The 5,000-nt window shown below is 55.9% G+C and overlaps 3 non-coding genes across 3 annotated transcripts in view; all 3 read left to right on the top strand.

Annotated features, from left to right (window-relative positions):
• Positions 1-1,469: 1,469 nt before the first annotated feature.
• LOC125798875 (18S ribosomal RNA) lies at positions 1,470-3,333 on the top strand. The gene has a single exon (XR_007437665.1). It is a non-coding gene; the product is annotated as an 18S ribosomal RNA (ribosomal RNA).
• Positions 3,334-3,706: 373 nt separating this feature from the next.
• On the top strand, positions 3,707-3,860 carry LOC125798881 (5.8S ribosomal RNA). Its single transcript, XR_007437671.1, has one exon. It is a non-coding gene; the product is annotated as a 5.8S ribosomal RNA (ribosomal RNA).
• Positions 3,861-4,522: 662 nt separating this feature from the next.
• Positions 4,523-5,000, top strand: part of LOC125798878 (28S ribosomal RNA) — a 4,063-nt gene continuing 3,585 nt past the window's right edge. Inside the window, exon 1 of the ribosomal RNA XR_007437668.1 lies at positions 4,523-5,000. This exon is cut by the window's right edge and continues 3,585 nt beyond it. This is a non-coding gene — a ribosomal RNA (28S ribosomal RNA).

The raw sequence follows: 5,000 nt of genomic DNA, 5'->3' as shown, positions 1-5,000 counted from the left end.
CTAAGTCCAACTTGGTCTACCAGTGGTAGCTCTGAAAAGTCGAAAAAATGACTAAGTCCAACTTGGTCTACCAGTGGTAGGCTCGAAAAGTTGAAAAAATAACTAAGTCCAACTTGGTCTACCAGTGGTAGCTCTGAAAAGTCGAAAAAATGACTAAGTCCAACTTGGTCTACCAGTGGTAGGCCCGAAAAAGCTGAAAAAATGACTAAGTCCAACTTGGTCTACCAGTGGTAGGCTCGAAAAGTTGAAAAAATGACTAAGTCCCATTTGGTCTACCAGTGGTAGCTCTGAAAAGTCGAAAAAATGACTAAGTCCAACTTGGTCTACCAGTGGTAGGCTCGAAAAGTCGAAAAAATGACTAAGTCCAACTTGGTCTACCAGTGGTAGGCTCGAAAAGTTGAAAAAATGACTAAGTCCAACTTGGTCTACCAGTGGTAGGCCCGAAAAAGCTGAAAAAATGACTAAGTCCCACTCGGTCTACCAGTGGTAGGTCGAAAAAGTGCGAAATTTTTCTAAGTCCCCACTTTTGGTCTACCATTTCACGCCAAAAACTAGTGAGGGTGGCGAGCTCCAGGATTTCTGACCCCCTTCGCCCGACTCCCTTGCCCGACGAAGGTGCACTCCGGTCGGCCTCGGAGCGAGTTCGCCCGCGCTCTGGAGGATTTTTCGTCGGGGGGTTTTTCAAAGGGGTGCCGTCGGACTGTTGAGGAGAGTGGCAATGACTAGGGGTCCAAGCACTGGAGATGATTCTCCATTCATTTCTAAGCATGGCAGAGCTTAAATAAAGCCCCAATAATGGTTCCAAAGTGGATTTTTGGACACTATAACACGGACCCGATCCTACCCGACCAAGAAGCTCCGCAGGTCGGCCTCCGTCCCGCCCCCCGCCCCCCAGGCGGTACGGAGGAAAAACCAAACTTCCAGAGACGGTTCCAGGGGGGGTATCTCTTTCATTATTTTGACCCGATCGAATGGACTACCGAGCCCGCCTGGGTAGGCAACCGCGCGGCCCTCCGTGGCCACTGTGCGCGGTGCGTTCCTACCCGACCCAGCGGGTTAGCCTCCAGGGGGGTCCTCCGTCAGGGGGAGGACCTTTCCGAACCTATCCGAGGGAGTCGTAGACGGCCCGTCTATATCTCAATCTGCCCTACACGATAACCGGTCGGCCCGGAGCCGTCGGACTCGGATGCCTCGGTGGTCCTCGCGTCCAACCGAGCTCCAGCACCCGGCTTCAAAAAGCTCCGGACCCCCGGTTTCGGAACGAGCGTTTCCTTGTTATCCCCGAAGCAAGCGGGAACTCGCGCAGCGGAGTTGCCACACTAATTTCCACTGGGAGCAATGAGGGGTGAGCTCGGACGAGCCTCTCCGCCCGTCCCCCCCTCCCCGGGGGGTCCTTCGGACGGTACGGGGCCGATCCCTCTCCCCTCTAAGAACCAATGGTTTTTTCTGTGACAAAAACCACTCGCAGCAACCTGGTTGATCCTGCCAGTAACATATGCTTGTCTCAAAGATTAAGCCATGCAGGTCTAAGTGCACACGGAAGGTACAGTGAAACTGCGAATGGCTCATTAAATCAGTTATGGTTCCTTTGATCGCTCCACACGTTACTCGGATAACTGTGGTAATTCCAGAGCTAATACATGCAAACGAGCGCTGACCGGTCCTCTCTCGGGGGGGCCGGGATGCGTGCATTTATCAGACCCAAAACCCACCCGGGGGGACCCGCGAGGGTTTCCCCCGGCCCTTTGGTGACTCTAGATAACCTCGGGTCGATCGCGCGCCCACCGCGGCGGCGACGTCTCATTCGAATGTCTGCCCTATCAGCTGTCGATGGTAGCATAGGGGGCTACCATGGTGACCACGGGTAACGGGGAATCAGGGTTCGATTCCGGAGAGGGAGCCTGAGAAATGGCTACCACATCCAAGGAAGGCAGCAGGCGCGCAAATTACCCATTACCGACACGGTGAGGTAGTGACGAAAAATAACGATGCAGGTCTCTTTCGAGGCCCTGTAATCGGAATGAACGTATCCTAAACACATGGGTGAGGACCCATTGGAGGGCAAGTCTGGTGCCAGCAGCCGCGGTAATTCCAGCTCCAATAGCGTATATTAAATTTGCTGCAGTTAAAAAGCTCGTAGTTGGACTTCGGGAGTGGGCTGGCGGTCCGCCGCGAGGCGAGCTACCGCCTGTCCCAGACCCTGCCTCCCGGCGCCCCCCGGATGCCCTTGGTTGGGTGTCCGGTCCTCAGGGGTCCGGAGCGTTTACTTTGAAAAAATCAGAGTGTTCAAAGCGGGCACCAAACTCGCCTGAATGCCTGAGCTAGGAATAATGGAATAGGACTCCGGTTCTATTTTGTGGGTTTCCTGAACCAGGGCCATGATTAAGAGGGACGGCCGGGGGCATTCGTATTGCGCCGCTAGAGGTGAAATTCTTGGACCGGCGCAAGACGGACGAAAGCGAAAGCATTTGCCAAGAATGTTTTCATTAATCAAGAACGAAAGTCGGAGGTTCGAAGACGATCAGATACCGTCGTAGTTCCGACCGTAAACTATGCCGACCCGCGATCCGGCGGCGTTATTCCCATGACCCGCCGGGCAGCGTGCGGGGAAACCAGAGTCTTTGGGTTCCGGGGGGAGTATGGTTGCAAAACTGAAACTTAAAGGAATTGACGGAAGGGCACCACCAGGAGTGGAGCCTGCGGCTTAATTTGACTCAACACGGGGAACCTCACCCGGCCCGGACACGGAAAGGATTGACAGACTGATGGCTCTTTCTCGATTCTGTGGGTGGTGGTGCATGGCCGTTCTTAGTTGGTGGAGTGATTTGTCTGGTTAATTCCGATAACGAACGAGATTCCTTCGTGCTAAATAGTTACGCGGCCCCCCGCGGTCGCGGTTAACTTCTTAGAGGGACCAGTGGCGTATAGCCACGCGAGATGGAGCAATAACAGGTCTGTGATGCCCTTAGATGTCCGGGGCTGCACGCGCGCCACAATGGCCGGGCCAGCGTGTGCCTACCCTACGCCGAGAGGCGCGGGTAATCCGCTTAAACCCGTTCGTGACGGGGATTGGGGATTGCAATTATTCCCCATGAACGAGGAATTCCCAGTAAGTGCGGGTCATCAGCTCGCGCTGATTAAGTCCCTGCCCTTTGTACACACCGCCCGTCGCTACTACCGATTGGATGGTTATGTGAGGTCCTCGGATCGGCCACGCCGGGGCTCCTTCGCGGGGCCTTGGTGCTGTGCTGAAAAGTCGATCGAACTTGATCATCTAGAGGAAGTAAAAGTCGTAACAAGGTTTCCGTAGGTGAACCTGCGGAAGGATCATTACCGGGACTTGGGTTGGTAGTGTCTCCCAGTAGGCGCGACTCCCATTTCCACAAACAAAAAATGTTCAAGCCACGGCCCGACGTTGGGAACTACAGGGATTCCCTTCGGCCTTTTAATGACTTGATCGAAAAACGGTGTCCTGAGCAAAAAACGTGTTTTACGGCCAAAGGGAGACGGGTACCTGGCCCCCGAAGTCCGTCTGCGGGGTTTCTTACTCCGGAGGCGGCTCGGCGGCGCGGTTTGATGACCCCGAGTTCGCTTAGGCGTTCCGGGGCGCCCGTACCCGCGGCTGCCGTAAAACATTATTTCAAACCGTCACTTTTTGTGTCTGTTGGTTACATGGCTTCGAAACAAAAACAACCATAAAGAGTACAACTCTTAGCGGTGGATCACTTGGCTCGTGCGTCGATGAAGAACGCAGCCAGCTGCGAGAACTAATGTGAATTGCAGGACACATTGATCATCGACACTTTGAACGCACATTGCGGCCCCGGGTCAATCCCGGGGCCACGCCTGTCTGAGGGTCGCTATTCCAATCTATCGGACCTTTTCGTTCCGTCTCCCTCTTCCCTCCGGGGAAGAGTTAAGAGACGGTTCGAGGGGACCGCGGCTGGAGGTTCGCAGGTGCCCGATCCGAGGCGCCTTCGTCTTCCTAAAAGCAGACTCGGTCAGGTTCCCTTCTCGTTCGGGACTCGACAAAAGCCGCTCGACGGGCTTGATCGCGGGGGAAAAGACTTTCGTCCACCCCTCTCGCCTTCGTCTCCGTTGCCCAGCGATGGGTCTCGGAGGCCGGCTTTCCACACACCGTCCTCTACCGTTCCTCGTTCCGGCGAGGGGAGAGGTGGCGGCGATCCGTGGAGAGACGTCGTAGCGACGGCTGCCGGTGGGTTTTACCCTCTCTGGCTGCCCGTTACGCGCGCCGTCTCTCCGTCGGCGGATCTCCGTCCTCCCTCTCCTTTTCGTTCGGGCCGAGAGCGCGGCAAAAGAGAGGTTGGTAGGATAGCTCCGGTAGAAGGCGAAGAGGGGGGCTTAAGTTTTTTTCTTCCCGTTTTCATCCTTCGTCCTCCGGCCGAATCGAACCTCCCCGTCTCGAAAGGGTTCCTCCGAATGGTTTCCAGCCAGACCGCGAGGGGTGGTTCCCGCCCTCCCTCGCGGCGGCGTACGCCTGGCGACGACAGCCCTTCGAGCGCGACCTCAGATCAGACGAGACGACCCGCTGAATTTAAGCATATTACTAAGCGGAGGAAAAGAAACTAACAAGGATTCCCCTAGTAGCGGCGAGCGAAGAGGGAAGAGCCCAGCGCCGAATCCCCCGTCCTTCACGGGCGTCGGGACATGTGGCGTATAGAAGTCCGTATCTCTCGGCGCGGGCCGGGGGGCCTGAGTCCTTCTGATAGAGGCTCAGCCCAGGGACGGTGTGAGGCCGGTAACGGCCCCCGCCGCGCCGAGGTCGCGGTTCTTCTCGGAGTCGGGTTGCTTGGGAATGCAGCCTAAAGAGGGTGGTAAACTCCATCTAAGGCTAAATACTGGCACGAGACCGATAGCGAACAAGTACCGTAAGGGAAAGTTGAAAAGAACTTTGAAGAGAGAGTTCAACAGGGCGTGAAACCGTTAAGAGGTAAACGGGTGGGGTCCGCACAGTCCGCCCGGGGGATTCAACCCGGCGG

This window comes from Astyanax mexicanus, unplaced genomic scaffold (genome assembly GCF_023375975.1).
Source record: "Astyanax mexicanus isolate ESR-SI-001 unplaced genomic scaffold, AstMex3_surface scaffold_89, whole genome shotgun sequence".
Lineage (NCBI taxonomy): Eukaryota > Metazoa > Chordata > Actinopteri > Characiformes > Acestrorhamphidae > Astyanax > Astyanax mexicanus.
The sequence above is the reverse complement of the archived record's forward strand: the minus strand, read 5'-3'. Positions and strand labels throughout refer to the sequence as shown.